Source organism: Narcine bancroftii, chromosome 9, assembly GCF_036971445.1.
Source record: "Narcine bancroftii isolate sNarBan1 chromosome 9, sNarBan1.hap1, whole genome shotgun sequence".
Classification (NCBI taxonomy): domain Eukaryota; kingdom Metazoa; phylum Chordata; class Chondrichthyes; order Torpediniformes; family Narcinidae; genus Narcine; species Narcine bancroftii.
Genome location: NC_091477.1, coordinates 26022570 through 26037772, shown reverse-complemented (window position 1 = coordinate 26037772; position 15203 = coordinate 26022570). Strand labels below are relative to the sequence as shown.

Here is a 15203-nt window from a genome sequence, read left to right as displayed (position 1 = left end):
AGGGATGAATGTAATTTGCTACTTCCCCACCCATGGCTAAATTTGTGAGTTCATGACTCAATTCAAAGAGCTGAACATAAAAATCTAAGATTATTCTCCAGTGCACTGCCATAGGAATGTTACACTGCTAGAGATATCAAGATTCAGATGACATTAAGCTTAGATAAAGATCCCACAGCACATTTTGACAAAGTTTGGAGAGCTTTATTTATCTCTTGTGCAAAAAATGATCTTCAGTGACAAACCTACAAATTGGAGGAACACCTCATATTTCATCTGGGTACTCTCCAACCAGATGGCATTAACATCGACCTCCAGATTCCATTAGCTCCCACCCCCATCTCCCCTTCCCCTATCCCTATTTCTCCTTTCCTCTAGCTCTCTCATTCTTTTCCTTTCCCTCTACTTCTTCATTCACAGAGCTGCCCCCTCCCCAAATCACTTCTCACCTTTGCTTTCCTGTTGATAAGTTATCACCTTTGGTCTGTTAGCCTGGACTTCTCCACACTGCTCTTTCTTCCCTTCTCCCCTAGCCATTTTATTCAGTTGCCTGCCTACTTTTTGATCAAACCTTAAAGAAGGGCTCAGGCTCAAATTAAAAATGTTGGTTATGCATTTTTACCTCATTTGGACACTGAAACCAGGGTCAGCGCCAGAGCGAGTGTTAGTGGGGGTATTGGGTAACCGTGTGGGAGCACACTCTTCTGCTCTATAACTCGTTCAGTGGGGGGAGGGGTGGGGTGCTGGCAGCGCCAACCTGCCTCCATGTGCTATTGCGGTTGCATTCCCACTGTCCCTATTAAATGTGGCGATGCATATGATGTCACATCCGCATGCGCATTACAACACAACTTCCCTTCTGATGTTACGAGCATAAGTATTTTTCCTTTCCTATTTCTGGTGTATTTCATTTAAATTCATTTAGAGAATAGGTAAGTTGGTAAGTTTTAATATTAAAAATATATTTTAATGAAAAAAAGTTTTGTTCTAAAGGTTTAGCCTGGGGGTGGGTGCGTCACCATGCATGGTTAGAGGCAGACACCGAACTCAGTTGAGGGAGGGGTGATGCATGTGATTGCCCCCCCCCCCCCACCTTGGCACTGACACTGGCAAAATCTGCTAAGTTTCTCCAGCATTTTTGTGTTTTTACCACAATCACAGCATTTGCAGACTTGAGTGTTTCACTTCAGATACCCTAAGGCAACAGTAAGTTTTAATGATATTACAAAGGTGTGAAAAACCACGTGGGACATTTCTGAACAATCTGGTCCAATTTCAGACAATTGTCAGGGTGAGGAATTGGGAGTAATTAGGCTACTGAATGGATTATGGCAAAGAACATGGAGTCTCTTGGCCAATATTTATCCTTTACTCAATTTATCCTTTACTCTGTTTATTTTTTTTCTTTTGTTTCCTTTAATATGCTCCTGTTACCCAACTTAATATTTTTTTATGTGGCTCAGTGCAAAGTTTTGTTTGATAATGCACCTGTGTAGTCCCTTTTGTCATTTTGCTCCATTCAGGGCAATTTGGAAAGGCAATTTTGCTGAATGATGATCCTACCTTGTAGCTCTCAATATTATTTTTATACTTTAATCATATTAAATTTAGAGGAACTCTGAGAATGTTTTTGGTAAAGCTAATGTTGATGTAGCCAGAAAATTTAATATTGATGTGCCCATTGAAATCAAGATAAATGATATTGATCAAAAATTCTGTACTGAACAATTTTAGAAAAAAATGAGGTATAGTTGAAAAAAAATAACAGAGCAGCCTCTTTTGATGTTTGGCTATAATTATGCTTTAAGTTTGCCAAGGAGTGTCACAGATATTTGTAACAGCTGCAGAGGTCATATGTGAACTTCTCTTGGATGTGAACCAGAGAGAATACATATGGCAGTCTCTAGTGTGACTGTAGCAGCAGCTAAAATCTGGTTACTTTGTTATCTAGATTTATGAAGCATGCTTTCTTTACATTTCTGTGAAGGTAGATTTTTGAATCTTTGCTAAAGCCTCGTGTACAAAATATAAACTACTTCTGAGGCTCAGCCATTGAGTTCATTCAAAATGAGAATGATAAGTTTCTGGATATTAAAGCAGTTGAGGGTTTTGGCAAAAGTGGAAGAAGAGCATTGAGATTTTAAAAAGTCAGCTATGATCTTGATGAATAGCAGAGCAGACTTGAAGGACTGATGGCATTTTCTTATATTTATTCTACCATCTTCTACCCTTACATCTCAATCTTGCAATAGTAAATCCTTTTTGTAAACTACTGCATTTTTTATGGGCTGTTTATCAATTATAATAAGAAACAGGAGCAGGAATGGGCCGTCTGGCCTGTGGATGATCAGCCTGTACCACCGTACAATAAGATCATGGCAGATCTGGGTGTGGACTCAGCTCCACTTGCCTGCCTATTCCCCATAACTCTTAATTCACCTACTATTAAAGTATATATCTTGGACACATTTGATGAGACTGCCTCTACTGCTTCCTTGGGCAGACAATTCCACAAATTTACTCCTCTTCAGGAGAAATAGGTCCTCCTCATCTCTATCCTAAATCCACTACCCTCAAATTTAAGTCTATGTCCCCTAGTACTAGTCTCACTTGCCAGTGGAAATAACTTTCCCAGTCTGTCTTAACTATCCCTTTCATAATTTTATATATTCCTAAAAGATTTCCCCTCTTCTAAATTCCAGCAAGTATATCCCAGTCCATTTAATCTTTCCTCATTGGAATCAACCTGATGGTCAACTTTTTATAAATTAAATAAAATTCAGCTTTATACTAAGATTGACATCTAGTTGCATGTGTTCACAATGTTATGTAGTATTCCAATGTTATGGTGGTGCAACTATTTCCAAAGGCAATCTATTTCTGTGAAGTCAGAGTGCAATTATTAGCATGTATGTCTTAAAGCTAGTTACGGGTTAATCATTGATGCACAATTTCCATTTTGACATTTATTTTAAATCTGGCAACTTGGAAGATATAAATTAGTGCTATTTTCCCATATACATTTATAACACATGGAAATGTGATGCTAATTACAGATGTATTGTTCTCCTGTGTTCCATGTGCTAAGATGGAGAATGATCACTTTCGAATTGCTATTATTGCTTTTTTTTTTGCTGTCTTCCTCTTGTTTTCTGATCCTAAATCATTAACTATCCATGCTACTCTGCTCTTTATTTTGCTCTTTATTTTATTTCCATTTTAGTTGAAAGTGATCATGAAATGAAGTAGCATGAAAGGGAAAGAAAAACAGTTGTATGCCATCAGAGTGATAAATTTGAGAAATGTGGCTCTTAACAATCTCCCTTTCATCTCCCCCAATAATTGGATAACATTCATTCTCACTTCTGTATCAACCATCTACCCCTCAATTTATAATCCTTCGAATTCAAGGCAGTGGAGTGCAGATTCACTGGTTCCTGATAAGAAGGTGGTCCTTTAAATGGACCAATAAGCAATGGACTGTAAAAGGAGAGGTGATTTTTGGAATATCAAAGAGTTCAAAGTTCCTTTTATCATCACATAATAATACATTAGAAATGTAACATACATGATATACTTTAACCATTTGTCTGCTGTAAGGCAGACAAAGTGTCACCATTAATACTGCCCAGTGCCCCTTTCAGTATGAGAGAAAGAGAGGCAGAAGAGTTCTTATAAAGTGAGATGCTGAGAGACTATAGCTAATCATAGGGCTTAGGAAGCATATAGTCAAAATAAAGGAAGAGGCCAAGACAAGGTGAAATATCTCTGTTTTTAAAATTCTCTTTCTCCGAAGGTGCCTTAGACTTCATTGAAGTATTCAGTGTTGAAATTGATAGACTTTATTATATGGTGAGGGTAGCATATTTGATAGGGGACATTTTAATTAAAAAAAAATTTAGACATACAGCACAGTAACAAGCCATTTCGGCCCATGAGTCTATGCCGCCCAATTTACACCTAATTAACCTACAACCCTGTATGTTTTGAATAGTGGGAGGAAATCGGAGCCCCTGGGGAAAATCCACACAGACACAGGGAGAACATACAAACTCCTTACAGACAGCAAGGGATTTGAACCTCAATCCTGATCGCTGGGGTTGTAAAGGTGTTGCACTAATCGCTATGCCAACCATGCACAATCTATAACAAATTGTAGAATAGGTTTGAGAGGTGAGGGAGGCAAATGAGAGTTTGCTTTGGGTCAATTCACACTTTTTACCTTGATATGAACAAGTGGGGACACGTTAGAATTATCTACAGGAAGAGGAAAAGTTTGAAACTTCATTTCTGCCAGCAGAAAGAGGTCAAAGTGAAGATAGCTGAGGTTCTTGGCTTCCACAAGGTTGAAAAGCCTACAAAATTATTTCAGGGGACCTAAAAATGTAGGTCAGGACAGAAAATTGCAACATTACAAAGAGGAAAGTATGACAGATTGTGTTGTGTTTGTATTGTATATAGATATGTTTTTGGGGAGATTAATTGGGGCAGGTGTTTTTTAGTGTAGGTCACATACAAACAGTTTAAAACAGTCTAGCTCATGCTGGACATGTTGGCTCCAGAGTCTTTGCAAAAGCTTTGGAGCGTGCCCAAGAGACTTCACCATAGGATTGTTGTTTTCAAAAAGGCAACAGATGAAAGAATTTGCCAGAGCCACAGACTGTCTGGAGTGGAACTTGCTGTTCTAGGTGGGTCAGGTGGTTTTGCAAGCAGAGAGAGTCAAACAGACTTTATCTCTGAGTGAGAGAGATACACACAGAATTCAGTTCTGCAGTTTTACAGTCAGCAGCAGCAGCTGGGACTAGAACAGGACAAGCTGGCAAGCTTGTGGAAACTGCCATTTGGAAGATGGATTGTGAGTGCTTAGTTCAGCCTGGTCAAACCCCTTGTGGATCATGCAAGAGGAAAGGACTGGCTGTCTAATGTTTCATTTGAAATAAGTGAAACAAAAAGGAACTCTGTGGTGACCTGAAAGAAAGAGGATATCATCTGTAGATCCCTGAGGGGGCAAGCTTCTTCAGAAAGACACTGAAGTGGCTGATTAAAAAGGAATCAGTGTGGGTGTCTAGCGAGCAACAAATCTCTCTCTCAAAACTGACAAGAACCTCCCTGAGCGGTAAACACTTATTTACCTTTCAAGCACCAAAGCCTGATGAACTTCATAAATTTTAAATTTTGTGCACAGTATAAGAATTGCCTGCAACCAGTAAACTTGGAGGAATGAGAAGTGAGATTGGACTTAGAATCAAAGAACTTTTCTAAACTTACGCACACTTTACATATGCGTGTGCTTAGAATTAGAAGGGGGTTAAGTTAGATTAGTTAAGTCAATAGTGATAGATGATGGGATGAAAATGAACAGATCAAGTTAACAAACAAATTAGAAATGTTCTAAGGGAATGATGGACCATTCTTAGGAGACTTCTTGTGAACCAACACCTAGGCACACTATGCACTTTGCTTCTCTCTTTCATTGCTTCTTCTATGATTATTATGTTGTAGTTTGCTCTGGATACATTATTTTATATTTACACAATCTTAAAACTGCATTGCAGCAGTCTTTATATTTCTTATCTTTCACAAAGTAACATGAGAGGTAGATTATTTAAATAGCTATCATGGCTGTCACAAATCTGTTTTCAAAATCTCCAATGAAACACAATTCGCTCAGTGGTTTCCTGTGTCTGAATAGCTGTATTTGTAAAGTTGGTGCCAAATATCTGCCCTGGTTGTTTGCTCTGAAACCTGCTGACAGTGAATCACTACATTTTTGGCTCTACCTTCTATCAAGTGTGAAAGGGCTGCATATAATCAACATGAAACATCAACTGGGCTTTTTTGTAATTTCTAGTTATTCTGTTTTTGAGATGAAGACTTGGCCCCATTGATAGGCCAGGTCAGCACAAATGTCACAAGTGTCAAAATTAGACAATTATCCACAATTATTACATTAGAAAAATGACGTCCAGGTGGCATGTGTTCCTTAACTCTTTATTTAAACAAATTTAAAAGATAAAATAACCAAAGAACAAAAGAAACTGCAATGCTAGAATCTGAAAATGAAAATAAATTGGGTTTCAAGCTGCCAATATTCATCCAGAGGTGAAGGCACTATCTGGAAGTGGGGCCCTGAATCTCATTGACATAAATCCAATGTTTGTTTGTTAAGGCATTGGAACATTTTTCAAGTTCTTTCAGGATCTGGCTCACATGTGGGAGAGAAGAAAACACTAGTGGAATGACTGACTACGGTATAGTAATAACTTTTCACCTCTTCCTTCGTATTAAGTTTAAAAGAACAAGTAAACACGACTGCCCTTTGGTGATTTTGTTTTTCTGCATTGGTTTTGGGGTCCAAAATCTAGTATTTGATATTTGATCCAAGGAGCTTTAATCAGCTGTCCCAAAGCTTGCAGATTAGCATGAGTATGGGATTTGAACTTGGATATGGGTCCCTGCTTCTAGTTTCTACCCTGAAATCACAACTTGGAGACCAATTTTTAGAGCAGTTCCGGGACATGTCAGGCAGTGTTTAGATGGAGCAGGAGCCGGTCATCCATTCCTCCACCTCGCTCCACTCAGCTTACTTTCCAACCATATTCCTTGACTCTTGATTTGCCAGTCTTGCTTGCATAACTGACTAATGATAGTTTTCTTACCCATTTACTATGAAATTGCAAAAGTTTGTAGTTCGAGAGAAATTTCAATACCTTGTTTTGAGTTATTTGGGTAATTGACAAAATCCCCAGAAAATTGTGGATTCTGCATTCCTAATTATGTTAGTTTGTATATGATATTGGCATTTTGTGGAATTTGTCCTCCAAAATCCATGAAAGGACCTGCTACTTGAGATAACAAAAAAATTAAAGAAAATCACACATTCTTCAACCATTCTTATCTCCAACCACTAAAATTACTAATTTCATGAATGTGCAAAATCAATCCCACTTGTTGGCAATTCTGATAAAAGCTTTAATAAATGTTTAATCCTTTCCTTAACCCTTTGGACTCTGGTCATTTTTAACCTTTCATAATATATACTCGGGACTGGGTTCATAGGTAAATTACAGTATGAACACCAGTACGAACCATACGTTGGGTATAAAATCAGTCCTGGAAAATGGGAACACTGAGTATATGCCCTTGTTGGTTGTCCCTAAAAACAGGGACACAGTCCAAAGAGTTAAATAAACCAAGGAGGTTCTAAAAATCCATGGTTGACTATAATATATGCTGAGTGATATTGATTACTCCTTTCAATTACCAATGAATCAAATTGCATTTTGAAGTCAGATTTTAAGTATCAGCTATTTATTTACTAGATCATCCCTTCTTGACATTGAATGTTTAGATGTGCAATTAATATATTGATTTGGATATTCAAATCAGCTGCTTGAAATTCTTGGATAATTTTAAAAGTTTCTGTAATGTTATTTGTGTGCTTGGATTAATTAATCTGATTATCTAAAATTACCCCTATCCAGGTAATTAACATCACCCTTATCACCAATTCTTCTGCTTCAAGGTTCATTCAGTTAATGAATCAAACATCAACACACTGTTGCAGTTATGATCATGATACATTTGACCTTCTGAAAAAATTAATTTCTTTTTGGTCAGAGTCTCACAATTAAATATGAAGTTCTCCTTTATGATGTCTGGTTAGGTGCCTGATTTAGTGAAAAAATGAAATGGTAACCTAAAAATAATATTTCATGTAGCATTCTGAACCAAGAGCTAATGTAAGATAGCAAACAGAGTTGATGGGTGATCAGCATTGATCACTTTGGAACTTTGGAAACGTTCTGACTCAAATATTCAGTGATGTTTCGGATAAGTTAACATTCATGTCTATGTTTAATCTGCAGTTTTTAGTTTTATTGTGCAATATAAATGTCCCACATTATTTCATGAATTGCAGAAAAATGTTAACTTCTTGAGATTCCTTTCTTTGGAGTTAAGGACTTCATATAAGATGACAACCTTTAGCATTATTTCATCACACCTTCTCTCAAATTTTCCATTGCCACAAGTTAATCATGTTTTTTGTCAACATCTTGCATAAGATGGAGAGAATATCAAGGCTTTATTCTCTCACTTTTAAATGTTTTCTTTTTGCCTTTATTGTAAACTCTGCTTGTGGCTGATCAGATTGTTTGGAGCCATGGAAATATGGAATCCATATCTTTTTTTTACTTCAAGAGTACTGACTTCCTCCTCTGTGAAATTACTTGCCCCTGTCCTTGTGTTAGGCCCTGAAACTCACATTTTGCTTTGATAAACTCCAGTTTTTTTTCTTTGCTTCGCCCCAAAAGATTCTGATCACTCAGCTTTCATAAAGCAAAAACATCTCAGCTGCCTTCCTTCACCTTAATGCCATTCAACGTAGACTTACAGAGCTACATTGGCCCTTGGTCCAGTAATGCTTCAGAATTAAAATACTTACCTTATGTTCAAATTTCCACTGGCCTTGTTGTCCCCTCTCTGTCATCTGCACCAGCCCCACAACCATTCAAAAAATATTATTGCTACTTTGCTGGCATCTTCCAGGACTTCCTTCAGTTGCATAGGTACTAAGTTTGGCAATCACCATAAATCAGTATTCCTTAAAATTTTTCTACTTGACCAAGTTCTTCATCATATACCTAACATCTTTTTATGTAAGCATGAGATATCAAATGAAATAAACTGTTGCAAAATGTCTTGAGATGCTATATTAAAAGCACAGATATTAAAAAGGGAGGAAATAAACCTCTACAAAGGTGTTTCTGTGGAACAAACATATTCTACTATAGTTTTGCAAAGTTCTAATTTTTTAGAATCAAGTTATTTATTTTCCATTTTTATAATATTAATCTTCAAGTTGTCATGAGATTATCCAACATTAACATCTTTGGTCTTTGGTTTAGTTTGGAATTCAAATGCATTTGTATGTATCACAACTTATCAAAACATTCTTTACACTGAAATTAATTAACAGCATCACAGTTAAATCAATTAGCAATTACTTTTCTGTTGGACCATACTATTCATAAATATTCTATCAGAGACCGCAGGTTATAATTGTAATACAGATAATTCCTCTTACCAGTATGTAGTAGTGAAAGACGTAGAAATTGAGCATTAAATCCTGCAGACTGGAAGCGTTTGTTCACTAATGTGCAAAGATTTGCTCCTTGTTTTGGAATTACTAAAATTTGTCAAAGTTCAAATCAGAAGTTATATAGGGAGCGAAAAATGGTTGTAGTCCATCATATAGTGTTAACTTCAGAAATCTACAGATTGATCTTACAGCCAGGGTTTATCATGAATGTTTCTAAGGAATAAAACTAGGAAGTGATCTCAAGCTCATCTCAGATTTCCTGGCCATGAACCAGCTGTTTCCTACTTGCTTAGTCAAGAAATACTAAAATAAGAGAAGCATTAAAACCGAGCCTTCTGACCATCTGTGCAATGACACATAGTTTATTACTTAGTTTTATGTGAAATGAAGGAAACCAAAGTGAAACCTGCAGTTACAAATTATTAGACATATTTTCAACACAAACTATTTGAAAGTACATGAAAATCTTTTCAATCCCTATTTCAATTTTTGTTGCATCGTCTCATTTAATCTGTTATTTAAGTCTCTATTTGTAACTGGAAAATGTATTTATGTTTCTTCTGTTTTCATACTAATTGTAGATGCCTTTAGTTATTAATAATATATTAAACATTGAAGATAATTTTTTGAATCAGTGAAGATTGTATTTATTGCAAAATCCTATTTGTCTTGAGTAGATAAAACAGCACAGTGATGCAGTTAATAAAGTTTCTGCCTCACAACACCAGTTGCACAGGTTCAATCAGATGTCTGTGTGAAATTGCATCTTCTCCCTTCATAGCACAGAAAAAAGGCCCTTCAGCCCATCTAGTCTAACCCAATATCCCTCCTTACCCTTCACATCCATATACCTTGCAAATTTTTCTTAAATGTTAAAATTAAGCCCGCATTCACCACTTCAGCTGGCAGCCCATTCCATACTCCCATCGCTCACTGTGTGAAGAAATTTCCCCTAATATACCCCTAAACTTCTCCACTTTCTCTCCTTAACCCATGTCCTCTGTTTCCATTTTGGAAGATAAACTATCTTGTATAATTAACTGATTCCCACAGTTACCTTGATTACACCTTCTCCTATCTCCTGCAAGGAATCTACTCCTCTCTGCTGCATCTGATGCCAGGATGAGGATTTCCAATCCAGGACATCTAACATGTCTTCCTTCTTCAGTCAATGTGGCTTCCCCTCCATTGCTATTAACTCAGCCCTCTCTTGTGTCTCTTCTACTTCCGACACATCTGCCCTAGCTCCATCCCCCCCATAGGTGCAACCAGGACAGGCTTTCCTTCATCCTCACCGACCATTCCACCAACCTCCACATCCAATGCATTATTTCCCACAATTTCTACCTCCTCTATTGGGATCCCATCATCAGACACTTCCCTATCCACTTACTATAGGGATTCCTTTGTCCATTCATCCCTTTTCACCAATCGCTTCCTTATTACCTACCCCTGTGATCATAACAAACGCTATACTTGCACTTCTTCCTCTTCTCTCACCATTATTTAGGCCCTAAACTGTCCTTCCAAGTGAAGCAACACTTCACCTGTGAAGTTGTAGGGGTCATTTACTACATCTAGTGCCCCTGATGTGGCCTCCCCTACATTAAGAAGACTGGACTTAGATTGTTTAATTGAGCACCTTCACTCTGTCTGCTGCAACAATAAGGATTACCACTTCAGTTCCACTCCCCATTATTACACTGGCAAGGTCCATGGCCTTCTCTACATCAGAGAGACAGAGCGCAGACTAAGAGATCCTTGGCTGAGCAAATTTGCTCTATCTGCATCAGTGACAGGGACCTCAGTTTTCAGTTCTGCATCGAACTCCCATGTTCACAGCTCTATCTTTGGCCTCATACTATCCTACCAAGACCACTCATAATTGGGAGGAATAACACCTGATTTTCCTTCTGTGCACTATCCAGCTGGATGGCATTAACATTGATTTCTCCGGTTTCTGCTAACCTACTTTCCATTCTCCCTCACTTCCCTTTCCCCTGTTTTCTTCCCTTCAGCTCTTCTCCTTCCCTCTCTATTCACCTAGCCTTTCCTCCTCCCCCGCTTGCTGCTCTGCCCTCTGTCCCTTCACCACCTATTACCTCCTGCCTTTGAGACGATGCTCCTCCCACCACCCCTCAACCCCTTACCTTTTTGTTCGGATGCCTGCTGACATTCTATCACCAGACACTTGAGGCATTTCATAATGGTGGAGGTCACTGTCACAGGGCAGTATTCATTAAGGCCTGTTATTGTCACCCTTTTGGGTACTAGGATGATGGTGGCTGTCTTGAACCCTGTGGGAACATTGGACTTCTGCATTGAGGTGTTGAAGATGTCCTTGAAGACCTCCGTAAATTGGCCTGCACTGTCCTTCAGTACACGACCAGGTATGTTGTCTGGTTCTGCTGCCTTATATGGGATAATCTTGGATAGGGTTCTCCCAATCTCGGCTGTGTCTATTCATCAGGGGGCCTCTGGGCTTTCTTTGGTGTCATCCTATTATTCTCATCAAACCGTGCATAGAAGATGTTCAGTCTGTCTGGAGGGGAGGTGTCAATGTCCTTAATTTGTAAGGTTAACCTGTTGGCTGATATAGTCTTGATCCCTTGTGTTGCCGGTGTCACACAGTTGTCTGGATCTTCTGTTGCGTACCCCTATATTGCCTTCCGGATTGCAGAGGAGAGTTCAGTCCTGTGTGGTTATTTCTTCACCATGGCTGTGACAAAATCCTGTGCTGGCAGTGGTCTTGAGGGGTTGCAGGCTCTGGGGGACCAGCAAAACAGTGCAGGGAACCATAAACGGGAAGGACACCCATTCACCTCCCTAACCCATTGAGAAGGAGAAGGAGAGGAGACAATACTCCAGGGAAGGTGACCTCAGCAGTGAACCAGCAAGGGGCTCAGTGGTTGAGGGACCCACATGGCTGAGGGCTGCTGGAGATTGTCTCATGGGAATGAAATAAATAGAACTGGGATTCAAGAAGAGTACTGAAGGCTTCCTGATCATGTTGAAGGTTTGGATTTGGAGCTTGGTTTGCTAGTGAATCGAACAGGAATCTGTATGGCTAATTCAATAATCGATTTGAAATGTCAGCTGATTCCCTCTTCATGGATACTGCCCGGCCTGCAGAGAATTTTTTTTAAAGATTTATAGAATCTAGTATGTTGATTTTCAATATTGGTTGCTAATGTTTTAGATAATTATCATTCAAAAGAATAATTGGTAAACAAGTAAAAAGGTCATACCATTTACTTCTGAAGATTAGATTTATTTGATAAAGAATCCTAATTGTTCACAGGTTGAATTTCATGTATTATTTTCCCACTATTTGTTAATCATGGCTATATTTTTTATAGTTTCAATATAGGGCTGAAGCAGATAACTTCTGTGTTTATTATTCATAGATATATATATAATCTTGTCTGAGAACTAATAAAAATTTCACCATTAAATGCTTTTAAATGAGGCAGTGTGAAACAAATAATCTTAAGTTAAGACTGTTTGAACTTTCGAATGAAAGTGAGCTTCCTCCTTCAATTTTGACACAGATTTGTACTATTTTGTGATCTTACATAATGCTTCTGTAAAGACATAGAGCTTTTTAAATGTCACCATTAGATGTTCTGAAAGCTGCCATTAGTTTTCGTAATATTAAAACCTGACATTTTCATTGCAGTAAAAAGCCTTTGAGAGATAGCAAAAAACTTTCTCTTCTTGCTGTCCGTAAACTTTTTAATGATGCTCAAGACATCCGATCATATTTACACAGCGAAAATGGTCAAATGCAAGTACTTAGTACACAAAATAAGATAGCAATGAAATATTCATTTTAAAGGAATATTTTGGAAAGAAGGAAAAGGAAAACAAAGATATATAATTGTCCTATTAATTCTTAAAATGATAAATTCTATGATCATAGGTAATTTGATTTTGATGTTCTTTACTTTAATTTGAAAGTTAAAGTTGAAAACTTTCTTCAAATATTTTGGTACCCCACATGAACTATAACTGAGAGGACAATTTCTTGACCAGGAATTTCCTTGAATCTATTCCCATTCCTATTATTGTAATTTCATTTACTGCATATTTTGTCGTATAAGTCAAGCTTTGAAACTCTCAAAAATCTCTCAAAAATAGGGGTCAACTTATATGACAGGTATACTTTTGAGACCTTAAATTCAACTCAAACAACTGTTCGACGCTGATTCTGTGTATAAATCAACCCTTGAAAACTGATTTGGCATATAAAGTCGACCCTTGAAAACAAAGCAAAACAGCTACAATGAATTTTCATTGAAAATTTTATTTAAAATAAAACACACTTAGAATCCTTCAAAATCACTATCACTCTCATCATCTGAGGCAAAGATTGTAGTGAACACATCCATAATCTCACTGTTTAAACAGTCATCATACAGGTCTCTGCCTGTATCTGATGAGACAGCTTCAGTTCAGCCTCTGCTTTCACTTTATCCCATGCTTTGAGCACAAAGTCACACAGCACATCAAGTGATGCAGCACGCACTGCCCCTCCTTTTATGAACGATTTTTTTGCCCTCATCATCTATGTATTCCATTCTTCACGCACATGGTCTTTGAATTGGCTTGTTCAAGCAGACATTGATAGGTTGCCATAGAGATGTCAAACCACCCAGGATAACCGTCATGTAAGTATTATGTAGTGCTAATCTACTTTTAGTGTTCTCAGTTAAGTGGCTATGTTATGGGCCCAGAGGACTCCAAAACCCAGCAGCAATAGAAATTCAACAAGACAAATGGTTAGTTAAACAAAAATTACTTTTAATTTTCTTTAAACATTAAAACATGATCAAAATCTAACTTATTACTATTAACTTAACTTAACCCCATTCTAATTCTAAGCACACATGTATGTAATGTTTGTGTAAGTTCAGAAAAGTTATTTGATTCACAGTCCAATCTCACTTCTCACTCCTCTAAGTTCACTAGTATTAGGCAATTCTTATACTGTGCACAGAATTTAACATTTATAAAGTTCACTAGTCTTTGGTGCTTGAAAGATAAATGGTTACTGCTCAAGAAGGTTCTTGTTGGGTTTCAGAGTAAGATTTGTTGCTCGTTGGACACAAACTGATTCCTTCCGATCAGCCACTTCAGTGTCTTGCCGAAGAAATTTGCTCCATCAGGGTTTTCCAGGCGATAACCTCTTTTTTTTTAGGTCACCACAGAGTTCCTTTTCTGTTTCCCTTATATCAGGCGAAACATTATACACCCAGCCATCTCCTCTTGTATGGACCACAATGGCTTTAAACAGGTTGAACTAAGAACTCACAACCCATCTTCAAAATGGGGTTTTTCCACAAGATTGCCAGCTTGTCATGTTCCAGTCCTAGCCACTACTGCTGAACTGTAAAATTGAATTCTCTCTTTCTCTCTCTCTCTCTCTCTCACACACACACACAGAAAACCACATGACCTTCTTAGAACACCAAACTGCATTCAGACATACTCCAGCACTGGACCCAATCTTCTCAGTCTGTTTATTTGTTGCTTTCCAAAACAATAATCCATTACTCCACAGCATGTCCAATTAACACCTACTTGTGAAGTCCTTCAGCAAAGCAGTTTCCATTGACTTTACAAAGGCATTGGGAGCCTGCACTGTCTGGCTTGAGTAGAGCTCTGGCATTTTGAATGAGATCTGTGTTGGGAAGTGTTTGTGTGTGTTTGTGACCTACACTAAAAAAAAAACAATTTATCTCCTTTAAAACATATCTATACATAATATAAAATATAACATAATCTGAAACAGCTACAAAATATATCTAGACCAGCAAACTCAATTCCTTGCGTAAACCACCTGGCCACCTGTTCCACACATTGTCTATCCATAGTTTTACACCATTTTCATCCATCCATCCATCCATCCTTTTTCATGAATAAATACAAAAATATCTGCTGGGAATTTTATTTTAGGTTTAATTTTGCATTTGAAGATAACCATGGGTCTTAACTTCATGCACAATAATGCCACCATAAACCTGGTCCTTTTATGGCTTATACTTCTGGTTTGCACAGTTTTCACACCTTTACATTCCACTGTTCTTTTGCCCATCAT

General features: G+C 37.8%; 1 protein-coding gene across 3 annotated transcripts in view; it reads right to left on the bottom strand.

Annotated features, from left to right (window-relative positions):
- LOC138743328 (myotilin-like) overlaps window positions 1-9294 on the bottom strand; it is a 73274-nt gene extending 63980 nt beyond the window's left edge. For all 3 annotated transcript variants that reach the window (XM_069898503.1, XM_069898506.1, XM_069898505.1), the window contains exon 1: window positions 9089-9294. The gene's annotated coding sequence lies outside the window, so the exon portion shown is untranslated. The remainder of the gene's footprint in view (window positions 1-9088) is intronic.
- Between the last annotated feature and the right edge of the window lie 5909 nt (window positions 9295-15203).